Source organism: Grammomys surdaster, unplaced genomic scaffold, assembly GCF_004785775.1.
Source record: "Grammomys surdaster isolate TR1022 unplaced genomic scaffold, NIH_TR_1.0 126189, whole genome shotgun sequence".
NCBI lineage: Eukaryota > Metazoa > Chordata > Mammalia > Rodentia > Muridae > Grammomys > Grammomys surdaster.
In genome coordinates this window covers 2,849,286-2,864,992 of record NW_021620995.1, presented here as the reverse complement: position 1 = coordinate 2,864,992, position 15,707 = coordinate 2,849,286, and the positions used below count along the sequence as shown (strand labels likewise).

Below are 15,707 nucleotides of genomic sequence, written 5' to 3'. Positions count from 1 at the left end.
TCTTCTTCTTCTTCTTCTTCTTCTTCTTCTTCTTCTTCTTCTTCTTCTTCTTCTTCTTCTTCTTCTTCTTCCCTAACTCGCTCTAAATTACAATATCCAAATGCATCTAACTGTCTAAATACACCAACGAGCATGAGGCATTCAACTAAGATGGCTTTTAAACATCACACACTAATGATTCCCAAACAGATTTGCGTGTACTTCCTCCAGTGTCTGTGATTATCAAATGATATGGATATGCAGAGACATTGTAGCTTTTATAATGCTTACAAATGCAGGGAGTATTTTAAAACACCACCACTCAACAGTCATGCAGTAGAATGTGAGGCAATTAACAGTTACCAGTTACCAGGGAGAAAATAATGCTTTATTGTTGGCTACTAGATTCAGGTGAACTATGGACTAAGTAACATGTCCTGATGGGCTGTTGTGGTCTGCAATGTGTAATATCTTAAGAGAATTTGTTTTACATTTTGAGTGACAAACCTAGATAAACCAGGGTACACTATGGCAAACTGAAACACTTGCATTGTGTCCACTTTGGGGTTTCACCTGCTTCTGTCATTATGAAGTTTTTCCTTATTTCTAAAGTTTTACAGCAGTTTAATCCTATCTCCTCTTTTATAGTGATCATAAAATTATTCAGCCTTCTTTTAATATACAGCGCCGAGTTTGACTCTCTGATCTCCCAGAGCCCTGAATTCCACTGTGTGCAGAGTATTTCATTTTATTGGTTTTTAAATTTTCTTGCTGTACTCTTATATGAGTAGTTATTCTCATATTGTATGATGGCATTTTAAGCTTGGAATTGATAAGTTTGTTCCCCCTTTCCTAATCTTAAATAGTGCAATTAAGTTCCTTTCTAACTATGCTGATTGTCAGCCAAAGAAACCAAGGTTTTAAAAAACTACCTTTCACTGCATGTCAGTGCTGTCAGACACTCAACCTCCCTTATGCACCTAATCTGTGTTTTCCACTAAGCATGCGTACCCTACCCTATAATCACGAATGGCAGCAATTGTGACCTGCTTTGAAAATCAGAAGGCCATTACCTGACAAAAATCTTACATTTAAGTCATGTTTTTGTCCCCAAAGATACTTTCTGTTCTGTGGCAACAATCTCAGTTCTTCAGACAGCATCTATTTAATGAAAAAGCATGTGTGTGCTATCTCATGACTGTATGTGCAGCCTTGTGGGGAGTTCATCCTGCCTTAGTGTCCTCCCTAGGGAAGAACTTTTCAGGATTGATAGAATGGTCCTACAGGTCTCATGCAGGAAGCAATGTTTACTGTTGCTGCAGGCTGGTCTTTTAAGGTGCTTAGCCAAAAGCCAAATAATAAGTCCAAATAAAATTCAACAGAACATTGAGCAGTTGCTAGAGGCAAAGAAAAGTGTCTGTCTAGCCTTTTGCTACAGCTTTGAGTTAAGCAGAAATGTGTGTAGGAGCCCTGGCCTGGCCGAGAATGTTGCTGTGTAATTCCAAGCCAGCAGAGCACAAACACTGGTTCCTATTAGGAGCTGCAGATTTTGGTACCTCTGCTTATCTTCCTTTTATAAAAATGAGCCCTTCAGAATGTGTCCACCATTTTTACAATTTGCTTGATTTGTAACATCCACGTAGCTCTTATCTCAGGGATGGTTTGTAATAAACCTGCATCATGAACGGAGGAAACGTAGGTATCTCTTCAGGAATTGTTCATGGTGCAGGCCTTTCTTGTTATGTAATAATAATGGGAAGCAAGAAAGCATCAACTGGTATTGTAGTTCAGATATGATAAGATCTAGAAATTCACATGAGCATGACAAAGTCATAAATTCTATGGGCTCGATTTTGAAAGGCAGGTTACGACCAAGTCAGACCCAGTGAGACCATTGTATTGATTTTCACACACTTTTATCTTGAGTGCTAGGTTTGGGGGGGTGGTAAAAAACTCAGCAATCAAAATAAATAATATCCTAATGTTGTATAAACAAAATAAATGCTTCACTAATGATGAAAATATCAAAAGTTTAAAGCAATAACATTTTTTTCTTTTGTCTCAGATTCCAGTACAGGTTATGTGATCTTCCATTATAGCAGAAAGTTTAGGATCTTCCTCTGTACTGCAGGACAATGGCATCTTACTACTGTTTACTATGCAAGATTCATTCTCTAGCATGCTTCTTAAAAATATCTAAGGTTTGGAACCTGTGCCGGCAAACAAACTTGTAGCCCATACCGTGCTCACCCAAATACTCTAGTTTGAATCGTGGGTTCTGTGGACATCACAGAAGACATCAATCAGTGGATTGATAACTATATTTTGTGGTGCTGTTTTTAAATTCAATACCTCATAGAGAGAGGTGGTAGCTTCTGTGTTGTTTTAGTCCACAAATGTTAAAATCACAGGTTTACTATAATGTAGGAAAGTTGGAATATCCCTTCCAGGGTAGGATCATTTAATAACCTCAAAGAAGTCTCATTATAGTGCATTTTAATGTGTTTTATATAACTTACAGCCCCATAGAATTTTTGTAGTTTCACAATTCCTTTATATGGATCATTTCATAGAACTCAAGAAGTAAGCGGCACTCATGTGCTTGATATGGTCTTGCAAGGCTTTATTGTGGAGTATCTCATACTATCTCATCAGTCTAATACTTCAGACTTTTATCCAAATTGAGGACTGCCATACAGCAAAGGATGGGTTTAAGATAATGCCCCTTTCATAGTTTATCTCAGTTGCAGATTTGAGTAGTGTTCTGGGATCAAAAAAATTTTTCTTCACCATTTCTACTGATAGAAGCATTGCTGAAAAGAGATGCTGATGAAAAGTCAGTTTTGTAGGCTGGGCTTCTTTTTACAAACAATAGCCAAGTTTTTGCTTGAGATTATAATCTGAGTAAATAGAGACTATGTCAAGTGGCATGATTGTGGATTTATTTCAGAAGAGATTAGTTTCTGCTCTTAGCTATAGTTAAACAAATGAAACGTAATGCAAAATAGCAATGTTCTAGGTAAGATGTAATTGTATTCATTGTTTTTTAAAATCTAAGAAATATTCAAGACCTATATGGTATCAAAATTCAGATATTTTTTTCTGACCCAGCACTATATCATTTCTTTTAATGTTTTATTCTTAGGTGACCTGATGGCTCAGAATGGCTAGTCTACCTTTATCACTATGTTGATACTCAGAAAGCAAGAAAATATAGCAAATACAAAAAAGATCAAAGGTAAGCATCAACTACTGTAAATCAAAGCATTTGAAAATTCATATATATATATATATATGAATATACATGTGTACACACACACACACACACACACACATATATATATATATATATATATATATATGATCTTACATGGCTGATATATATATATATATATATATATATATATATATATATGATCTTACATGGCTGATCTTACATGATATACATGTATGACCATCATGATATAGATGTATATACCATGATATGCAGGATATAAAAGGCTGTATTGTGGGACACCTCATCCCCCCTTTCTATATATGCCCTTTACTTATATCACATTGGAAAACTTGAGGAACACAGACATATCTAACAGTAAGGGAAGTGGTAGACTTAAAAATTCTGAGCAACTGGATATCAAGCAAAAAGTTGAAAATTGAGAGAACAATTGTTGGTATAATACTAACATTCTCACATAAACAACTGTCAGAACATTGAAAAATCCTCACTTCTTAAAATCTGAATAGCTTTCTTTTCAGAGGTGGTTTCTCATAGAGGCATTCAAACTAATCACCATCAAGCATTTGAGATTTTCAGTGACTTTTGCTCCTGTGTTTTAGTTTTCTTATCTTGGGTTAAGTTTTTGTTTATATTATTCAATTGCTTTATTTTAAAAGAAACTTTATCATTAAGCTAAAGTTTCATCTTGCTTTATATCTCTTAGTTATGACCTACTTTACTGTTTTATCTTTGTTCTTTTATCTCTCAAGGTAAAAATTAAATGCAATTCTATTAAATCATATGTTACACTTTACTACTGGCATAATTCTTTTTCTTTTTTCCTTTTGGTTTCACAATATCTAAATGCTACCAAGTTCTTTGCAGATTATTTTTATAAATTTCAAAAAAGGGTATCAATATGATGGCATTTCTAATTTTGATTATAGCATTTTTAGGATGGTGTAGGTATACATTACATCAGCTTCATGGAGATCAAATGTCTAGAAGAGATGAATTCCTTGTAATTTAAAAATGGGCGTGTCAATTATGTTGGAAGCTGCACAATGTGTATGATTCTTTACCCTCCCCCTTTTTTTCTATGAGGAATTCTTAAACAACAAGATACATAAACTGAAAATTTATCTATTTAGGTAAATAAATTCTATAGTTTTGGAACATAATAATACTAAGACATACGATAACTATGACACATGTATTAAATTCTAATCGCCAAATAGTTAAGAACTTTAATAACATTTGTTATTAGTGCTATGGCAACAAATCCCTCTTTGACCTTTAGATTAATAGACCACTTTGTTCAAAACATGGCTAAAGAGTAGAGTCCATTTGGTCCTATTTTATTCAATTTATTCTTTTACAATTAATTGCAAGTATAAGATTGTGCTGTAGTATTGCAAACTGTCAGGAGGTGGTATAATAAATAGAATCAGTAACGATGGGTCAAACTACCCCTGTCACAAAGTATTCAGCTTCTCTAAAGTGGATGCCCACTTTCAAAAGTTCTAACACTGCTCCCTCTGTTATTTGACTTCACCTGGATGAGAACTGTAAGTCTTTTAAGCCCTTGATCCCCAACACAAATAGCTATTTTTAAATCATTCTGATAAAGGATGAATCTATGCTTATGGAAGCTACACTTGTAGCAGTAAATTGCAACAATGCAGCCAAGATTAATGAGGTGGGGCCACAGAGATTTCGATCTTGCATAAATAAAAAATAGAATCAAAATCTGTTTTAAGGTTAGTCCAGGGGGGCTAAGCAAGATCCTTATATCTTGTGGATCTTATTAATGTTCCCTCTGGATAATTGCTGCTACATAAGTTGAATTTATCTGCCAACTAGAAAGAACTAAATCAATAGAATTTGCCAAAAGAAAGAAAGCATATGATACTCTTGACTGTACAATTCATCGCCTAAACTGATAACAAGTAAATAACACTGACATACAGCCATTCTTTCCACACACGAGAAACTGAGGTAGTTAAATTTTGCAGTGATTTTGGGAGCTATATTACTTGTTGTTTTGGTTAACGGGAAGATTTTATCATTACTGAAAGCCCTACTGATAGTACATACATTTTTCTAAAACCATTAGCAATGGTTCCAATTTTGGACTTTCAGATCTAATTCCCTTTATTTAAAATTGTGATTAATATTTGCAATAATCCCAATCACCATAGACTCAAACAGGTTTTAAATGCTATTATATAATTAAATAATATTAGCAGTATTTAATGTTCATTAATTTTGTTTGTGGCTGATTTTTATAGTTTGGCTTTCTTCATATTTCATTGTTATAAAACAGATAAAGATTTATATAAAAACACTAATAGAGTAAGCATGATTTTTTTTCTTCTGGAATTGGAAAAGTTTTGTAATCTGCTACTATGTCGAGGATTGTTTATAATATGTCCTAAATACTGGGTTATAATAGCAACTCCTAAGGCCTCTGTGAAGGACTTTCTAAAGGCACCATGAATATGCATAGTCAGAAAATTTTCTTTTCTTGCTTGGAAATGTCAAGTAGATGCATTTCTCCAAAAACCCTTTTGTTGCTTGAGGAAATGTAAAGGGGCAGTCCACTATTCCTTTCTTAAAAAATGCATCTTGTCCTAAAGAAAGGTTTGGAGATCCATAAATGTGTTATAAAAAGAGGGCTGTACAGTAAAAACGTAGTTTATAATAGTTCATCAGCTTGTGACACTACGAAAACAATTCTAAAGAGAAACTTGAAGGCCTGGAGAGGTGACTTTTGCTATCACACCTGATGACTTTGGTTGAGTCTCTGAGACTCATGTGGTGAACCAAGAGAATCAACTCCTACAAATTATACTCTGACCTCACACACACACACATGTACACACAGAGAAAACATTAAAATTGATGAATATCTTAACTCATTATTTTAAGTAGGGGCTAAGGACCAGAAACACATATTCAAGCTACATCATGAAGACTTTCATATAGACCTGGACACAATATGGATCACCTACTCACACAAAGCTAATTGAAGGTAAAATCAAGGTATTATGTGTAATTCGTTATTCCCTTGCTAGTGACCACATTGCTACAGGCTATCATTTTTACAACTGGTGGGAGTCAGTGATAGGTTCAGAATTATTGCTTGATAATGACACCATTACTGTGTGTCACTACTGTATTTGGTCTTGGGGCTATTTGTAACTTGTTTGATTCCCAGCACAGAGCGGTAACTGAACAGGCTATTCTAAATGTGCACATTTGTTATCCAGACACTATAGATCAGGGTCAGCTGGGAAGCAACAGACAGTACATTCAGGGCTGTTGTACTCCTGTTGAGTTATGTCTGTTCACCGAACCCAACACCATTCACTCTTGGCAATTTCAGATGGCACTGGCCTGTATGCCAGTAATTTGTGCATATTTGTGATTGAATGTTGGTCCGGTAAGGGAAGCCATATGGTTTGCCGTTCATGTCTGATGCATTTGCAAAGTAACAGATGCAAAATTGAGCACACCTGGAATTCAGAGGCAGAAGCCCTGACAGAGCAATCTGTTATGTAACGCTATATATGCTGGAAGATTTGTGGGGACAAACTCCCTACAGAAACAACCTGCCTGCATATAACCTGTGTCTTAATACATAACCTACACTGGGCTGTTGGGCATTTATTTTTCATAGCTGGCTACATTTATACTCTCATTAGTTTTCTATGACAAATGAATAAATATGGCAGCCCATAGTTTATTTGAGGGAATAAAAAGAATGGGAGGTATAATTTGCAAATGCGGGCCTTGCATTCAGTATATTATTTTGCAATAATGTGGTAATGTTTCTATGGAAATAGAGCACACTTGCATATGGATGGTAGTATGTCTGAGTATTGCTGAATTTTATGTAAATAAATGTGATAGCTTCCTCTGCATTATGCTTTTGCTTTATTGATACTAAGAATCCCTCTGTGGCAGAGGTAGGGAGTGTTGCTGAATGTCCTGTGGACTGTATACCTGGGTTACTTAAGTCAAACATGATTGTATAAAGCAGGACTCAGGGTATAGTTGGGCTTAGGCACAATATAACTCTAGCATATTTGACAGTTCAAAGTCTTCTTGTATCTTTATCACATGATAACACAGACTGAAAGACTGAGAGAGAGAGGTGGTTTAGCCTTATAGGAAAATAGACATTTTTATAATCTAAGGACCTTTGATTAAAGCAGTACGATGAACATCTCAGCTGCCACCTGAGAACTGACCACCAAACCATTCTGGAAAAAACTGGAATTCTTTTTTTTTTTTTTTTTTTTTTTTTTTGGTTTATGAGAAACAATAGAACAGAGGAAAAGCACAGATAATTACCATGGTCAAAGGATTTGCTCCAGTAGCAATTGTGTTAGGTTAAAGGAAGGTTCCATAGATAAAGAAGAGATTGCTAGTGTTGGTATGTTGTGCAGTTTAACGTAAGTATGATAATAAAAGAAGTATCATTATTCATCTAATATTATTCTTTAATAGACGTTTTAAGACTCAATAATGGATCATTTTATTAATGCAGAGATAAAATTTAAGAAACTTCTCCAAAGTGGAGCGACACCAAAGAGGAAATGAGATTCAGGAAGATAAGATTATAGAGATAAGAATATACATACCTTGGGGAGTGAAAGCAAGATGAGCCCATGGAGGAACTACATCACATTAACCCTAGAGTAAATACAGTCTGAAGCAAAATCAAAATACCCTCCCCATATACAGTTCTAGGACTTGATTCATCTTTCACCCTATTCTACTTTGGTGATAGGAGTACACTTCTTAACAACAGCATTTTATTAGGGCTAAAATGATCATGTTTTCAGGGGATAGTAGACGTGTAATGACATTCACTTTGAGAGAAACCTGAGGGGAACGCAGGAGAGTTTTTCCCTATAAAGAATGTGACTGAAGACAAGGCTGGTGTTTTTCCATGGCTACATTAATGAGACTGTGTGCAGCACTGGGTTATGAGGTGCTACTGACTAACAGCTTCCTCCTTCTCACTCTGATTATGACAACATCCTGTTTGTTTCCTTCCTTCATCTCTTCATCACCATTACTTCTTCAAGGAGAAGCCAAGAAGACTTTTCCTGGCCTCGTACTATTGGGGAACCTTGAAAAGTACAGAGAAATGTTGGTATTTACAATTTGAGTTTTCCTCTTGTGGCATTGCTGTCACAGCTATGCAATCCTCACAGCTTTGTATGACTTTAAACCTCATTCTTTTATCTCATAGTATTGGGCATTTGTGATACATTTACTGAAACATGTATTTTGTCCTCTCTGTAATTAAACCATCAACATTATTGTGTCTTCAGTAGTTAAAAAGATCTGGATTATTAAAAACCACATTTATGTATGTATGTATGTATGTATGTATGTATGTATGTATGTATTTAATATACTTGTCAAAGATTCACATAGCACCTTCTCTGTGCTCAGCACTATTCTGAACACTTAACCAATATTAAAGTCTCAAAGATACAATAAGATATTTTACGGTAGGCGAGGGTGAGATTACTTTCACTTATCCAGATGATTGAAGAATTTGTAGTTTATATTAGGAATGGAGTGGAGTTTCAAATGAGTAGAGAAATCATACCTGAAACCCACATTATTCAGAGTCCTTTACATGTGATATTAGCCATGCTTCTCAAAGTCCATGGATGAGCTTTCAGAAAGTTTATTCATCATATCACCTATTTAATGATAGTGATATAATATAAAGATACATAATGTATATGTATTTAGTATATATAATTGTATTTATACATATTTGATGTATTATAGTTATATATAATTAAAATAGAATTACCTCATTTCCTCCTATTTATTCCCTCTAACCCATCTTACGTAGCTCCCACCTCCAGTCTCAAATTGACACTCTGTTTCTTTTATTATTATTCTTAGGAGTGTGTGTGTGTGTGTAGCAATGTATAAATATCATCTTGTGTTTGTTTTTGTTGTTGTGTTTATGTGATTTTAGCTTTGACTACTTTGCATAAGATAACCAATGAGAGGATTCATCTTGAGGAGAAGATAACTTTCCTTTTTCCTTCACAGTCATTAATTGTCTGTAATTCTGTGTCTAGGATTGGCGCTCACAAAATCTCCCCTTTTCATGTTAACACATCTATCATTTGGTTCTTGTTTATGCATCCATTTCTATAAGAGAGTGTTTCATAACATACTTCCTAGTATTCCAGCTCCTACAATCTTTTACCTCCTTCTCCCTGATGTTCATGAGTCATTGATGCAAGAACTGTAATACTGAGGCATCCATTAGGGATGGGCGGCCCATAATCCATTGATCTCTGCCTTGTGGTTATCTGTGATGGCTTCCATTTGCTGTTAGGAGAGGCTTTTTATTTGTGTGGGTAAAAGGTCAAGATATAGAATGAAGTAAAGAATTATGCTGTTCTAGCAAAGTAGTGGTAGTAGATTCTTTTCTAATGCCAATGACTGAATTAGCCCCAGAAGTTGTATCTGTTTTCAGTACAAGGCATGATTTCCCTACTTTTGAGTGGGTCTTACGTCCCATTAGATAGCTGTTGGTTACCACTGTCAAGAGCCTCTTAATGGACAATTTTGTTTAAATAAAGGAAAAAACCCCAACAGCATCCACAATGAGCAATGGTAGGAGTGGTATCACCTATTGGCCAGTATTTGTCATCATTTCTTCATTTTAGATTTGAGTTTTATGAACAAACGAGTTGTGAGAAACTAAAATATTTGCTGTGCAAGATGGGTTCAGAATGGAAATCATTAATATTTGTATACAAGAATTAGAATTAATTGTTTGTTCTGAAAGGTGTATAAACAACAATAATAAAAAGCAGATCTGGGCGTGGTGCGTCCCACCTTCAATCCCAGTACTTGGAAGGTCGATACAGCTGGTCTCTGTGAGTTAGAGTACAGTCAGGGAAAGTTGTCAAGACTCTATCTCAAAAATAAACAAAAATCCATAAAAAAGTGAAAAAAATTATTAAAAATGATTCAGAGTGCAATGAGAATAGACGGAAAGTGTGAGCTGCGAACCATGCCTCTCTTGATGTCAGTTATCTAGATGAGGTAAGATTAAACTGGGATTCAGCATAGACTTTGTTTAATCTACAGCAAAATTCAGATCTCCTCTAAAATGTCACAGGTCTAAATAAATAGTAGTAGTGAACTAAACCTTCTATTGTGAGAATCACATGACAGTATAGTAGGGTAGAAGAAAATAATCTCTCTTGGTCATTTATCAGATCACCTATTTAATGAGAGCCAATTTTCATGGTCACTTTCTTCTGTCCTTCTATACTGTCATGTGAATCATGATAGAAATTCTTGATAGTGAAAAATGCTGTGAAGAAAGTAAAGTATGATGACTACTTACTTTAGGGTTAGTGGTCAGTAGAGTTTCTTTAAAAGGATGACATCCCCTGCCCCATGCTGCCTGGCGGCCCCCTTCACGGAGTTATCACTTCTAGTGGAAGTGCAGCCAGCTTGTCTGATAAGCTGCCCTACAAAGTCTCGGACATCGGACTAGCTGCCTGGAGACAGAAGGTCCTGGACATAGCTGAGAATGAGATGTCAGGCTTGATGCGCATGCGGGAGATGTACTCAGCCTCCAAGCCACTGAAGGGTGTTCACATTGCTGGCTGCCTGTATGACTGTGGAGACTGCTGTCCTCATCGAGACTCTCGTGGCCTTGGGTGCTGAGGTGTGGTGGTCCAGCTGCAATATCTTCTCTACTCAGGACCATGCAGCAGCTGCCATTTCTAAGGCTGGCATTCTAGTGTTTGCCTGGAAGGGCAAGACAGATGAGGAGTACCTGTGATGCATTGAGCAGACACTGCGTTTCAAGGATGGACCCCTCAATATGATTCTGAATGATGGTGGTGACCTTAGTCATCCACACCAAACACCCACAGCTTCTGTCAGGCATCCGAGGTATCTCTAAGGAGACTACAGCTAGGGTCCACAATCTATACAAGATGATGGTAAATGCCATCATCCTCAATGACTCTGTCACCAAGAGCAAATTTGACCACCTCTATGGCTGCCAAGAGTCCCTCATAAATGGCATCAAACGGGTCACAGAAGTGATGATTGAGGGCAAGGTAGCAGTGGTAGCAGCCTATGGTGATGTGGGCAAGGGTTGTGTCCAGGCCCTGTGGGGTTTCAGGGCCCGAGTCATGATCACCGAGATTGACCCCATCAATGCACTGCAAGCTTCCATGGAAGGTTATGAGGTAACCACCATGAACGAGGCCTGTAAGGAGGGCAACATGTTTGTCACCACCACAGGCTGTGTTGATATCATCCTTGGCCGTCACTTTGAACAGATGAAAGATGATGCCATTGTTTGTAACATTGAACACTTCGATGTGGAGATTGATGTGAAGTGGCTCAATGAGAATGCGGTGGAGAAGGTGAACAAGCCTCAGGTGGACACTACTGGCTAAAGAACGGGAGCCGCATCATCTTGCTTGCTGAAGGCAGTCTGGTCAACCTGGGTTGTGTCATGGGCCACCCCAGCTTTCTGATGAGCAACTCCTTCACAAACCAGGTGATGGCACAGATTGAGCTGTGGACCCAGCCAGATAAATACCCCGTTGGGGTTCACTTCCTGCCTAAGAAGCTGGATAAGGTAGTGGCTGAAGCTCACCTGGGCAACCTGAATGTGAAGCTGATCAAGCTGACTGAGAAGCAGGCCCAGTGCCTGGGCTCGCCCATTAACGGCCCCTTCAAGACTGATCATTATTGCTACTGAGTGCTGTAACTGTCCTTCACTTACCAGCTGCCATCCTTGTTCCGGGCCCTACCTCTTGTTCCCAAGAGCAAATATCACTAATTTTGCAGTTGCTTGGCCAGTGTTCCCCCCAACCCCTGCCCTCACCCATGCTGAGGCTAGGTTACTCTGTCTTTGACCTCTGCTGTATCCCTCATACTGTTACAGGTATGACAGGGGAATGGAGAGGTACCTGGGAGGCATCCACAGGGAACAGAAACTTATAACTCTTGGAAGTCCTGAGGCTGGATGTTTGTAGTGATGGTCACAAGTCCATGTACCTTATCATCCAGACCTTCACTTGGTCTTTAGATCTGTGTGCTTGGTTTACAGATCCACTGGTTTCTCAGCTCAGGACCCGAGAAGGAGCTCTGTCAAACGGTAGGAACTCCTAGAGTTTGAAGGCTGCTGAGAGCTTGACATTTTTACTGTTGGGCTGTCTCTTAAACCTCATAACACTGAATTGGTACTTTTTTGGTCCCTATTTCACAAGGGTTAGGATTGATTAACCAAAAAAGGACAAGTGAGAGAGACTGAAAGGGCCTCAAAAAACAAATAGGAAAAGTCCTGTCACTACTGTATAATTGATGGTTCCTATCACAGGCTCGGGTCACAAACAGATTAATTTGTTTTATAATGTTTATTTACTATTTAGAATATTAACAAAGGAAGGTGGATAAAATTTCTAGTGACAAAAAAAAAAAAAAAGAAGAAGAAGAAGGATGACAATGAGGAACGGCTGGATGATAAAAGAAATACTGACCTGTCAAATATTTTGGAGCAGTGCATGCCTGGAGAGAAAACAGAGGTAAAGGATATCTAAAACAAGAATGACTTTCAAAGAATCAAACTATAAAGGGCAATTTTATCTAGCCTGATATAGTATGGAATTTAGGTTAAAAATATATGCTACCCATCACAGTGTAAAGTTTGAATGCTATTATATTTCAAGAGAAGGAAAATACTTGAGTTGGATTAATTTCCCTACCTTTTCTAGTAGGACATCAATAGGCACTCCTAAAGTTAACTCATATTGCTCAACAGTATAATGATATTGTCCTAGTTAATGTCACTGTTGCTCTGATGACCAAAGCAACTTGGGGAGGAAAGGCTTTTTTTGGTTTACAATTCCACATCACTGTTCGCCATCAAAAGAAGTCAGGACAGAAACTCGAACCTTGAGGTAGTAACGGATGCGCAGGCCATGGAGGGGTGGTGCTTACTGGTTTGCTCCATATGCCTTGATCAGCCTACTTTTTTTTTTTTAACCCATGACCAGCATCTCAGGGATGGCTTCCCCTATTAATTATCAATTGAGAAAATGCTCTATAAGCTGCCTATACCCAAATCTATGGAGGAAATTGCTTATTCATAGTTTTCCCCTTTGAGATAACAGAAGCTTGCATGAAGTTGTCATAAAACTGGGCAGCAATATACTTAATTCATTAATATTTAAATTATTTAGGCCAAACAAATTTTTTTCATGGACTCTGCATTGATTTTTACTTACCTGTTGTTTTTACTTCTACTGGAAGTTCAGAGATTCAAAGAAAATTTAATATTTTTGTTTAAAACCATGTTGGCTATGTCTTTAGCTTTATAAAATCATTTTCTTTTCTCCTTTTCCCATATTTTCTGTATGTGCAACTTCAATAATATGTCTAGAATTGTGCTCATTATGTGATAATGCTAGCTATTTTTCCTTTACTATTTGTTTTATTTTTAATTTTGAATAATATATTATCTGTCATTTGCTAGTTATAATAGTTTGTTTGTTTTTTCTGATGTAATTTTTACTTCTTGTAAAATCTTGTAAAATTTTCTTCTTGTCATAGAAATTGAGTTTTTGCATGTCTATCTTTTTCATTTTATTTTTAATATTAGGAATTATGGAAGATATCAAGATCTTTCACCTAAAAGTTGTAGATCTTGGAATTTTTTCAAAGACATTGGAACATAGACTACCTTCAATATATTTCCTAGTACTTTGTACAGTCAAGAATTTTAAAACTTTCTTCTAGTTCATCTTGTGAACAAGTCTTAGTTGTTTTCCTATTGTATTTAAAAGGATTTTTGTGAGGCATATAGATTAATATTCTATAATAAATTGTATTAGCTAATGGCCATTGATATTGACTAGATTAAAAAGATTTGTAGCCATTAATCTGTATTTATTTGGAGGTGAGAGGGTGGACCTTCTAGGTTTTTTTTTCTTTTTCTTTCTTTTTTGACTCATTCTTTTAAAACACTCTCAAATAGATATATGTTTATTTTTCATTTTCAGAAAATCACACTTATAAGAAAATGTGCTTTGTCAACAAATTAATTTTAAATAAGGTTGATGTAGGTAGGCTGCTTGGTCTTTAAATAACCACACCAAATGTTGTTTCTTAAAATCAAGATTAGAAGTATGAATGCCATAGTAGATTAGGTTATTCTTCTCACTTTTTTATACTCTCAACCTGAATATCAAAAATGTACTTATTTTATGTATAACTCTGTAATGTCTGAGGTAAGGTATGTAAAATCTTCCTCCTTGCTAAGTTGACTTTAGACTTGGCCATGTGTATTGCATGAACCAATAAAATGTGAAAGTAAACAGAAGCTGTGGATGTGTTGCTACTTGTCATTCACCTTTTGCCTGTCCCACATAGATTTTTGCCTCAAATGATGAAGAAATGGATGTATTTGAATTTGGAGTCTCCTTGGCAAGCACAGAAGTGCCTAAATGACACCACTGAAGATCAGCTGCGCTGTGATTGGCATCAAAACCCATGATTAAGCAAAACCAACCAACCAATCAAACAAAACAAGTTTACTTCTATAGCCCACTGAGATCTTAAGTTTATTGTTGTAGCATTGATATGCAGCTTTAGATTTTCATTATCATTTCTTAAATTAAATATATTTTCTTATTCCCTGATTCCATAAACATAATAATGTTGAAAGCCAAGGGAGTTTTTCATTCATTACTTCAACTTAGTCCGGTTATGATTTTGCCAGTTAAAACTTCTGATCATTGAAATATTTTCTTTGTTTAGGTGAACCTGTTATTTTTTTCTTCTTAAAACTTGTGCAAAATATTTTCTTTAAAGACTTGAGAGTTGGCTTAGTAGGTGAATGCACTTGATGAGTAACTTGAGGACCCAAACTAGACTCCCCAGGACCAACAATATAAAGCTGGGTGTCACATGCATCCTTAATCTCACTGTTGGAGATTATAGGAAGAGAGAAATTGCTGATACTGCTCACTGGCAACCTTAGTTCCAGCATCAGTGTGAGAAATTATCTCAGGGGAGAATGACAGAAAGTGATAGAGTAGCACAACAGAAGTCTTCCTCTGGTATGCATATAGACACCAACATACACATGCACTCACATCTGTCCCCGTACACAAAGCACACATAACATCTTTGGCATAGGGTACACTCTTTTCTATAGCACTAAAAACATGTCCATCAACTTGTATAACTGTAGATACAAAGATATATGTAGTAATAATATTCAATTTTCACACTGGATTTATTATATATTTAGCATAATTGTAAAATATACTATTTTATAATTCATAATAAGTCATCATGTGAGATTTTTTTTCAAAATTAATGTGCAAATTTCATTGTACAAACAATACTTTTAGGTTGGATAAATATAGACTTTTGAAATATATTTTATGAAATAGATGTCAGCCTTATGAGTATAATA

The 15,707-nt window shown here is 36.3% G+C and overlaps 1 pseudogene; it reads left to right on the top strand.

Moving 5' to 3' along the window:
- Window positions 1-10,720: 10,720 nt before the first annotated feature.
- Window positions 10,721-11,984, top strand: LOC114613145 (annotated as a pseudogene).
- Window positions 11,985-15,707: the final 3,723 nt, after the last annotated feature.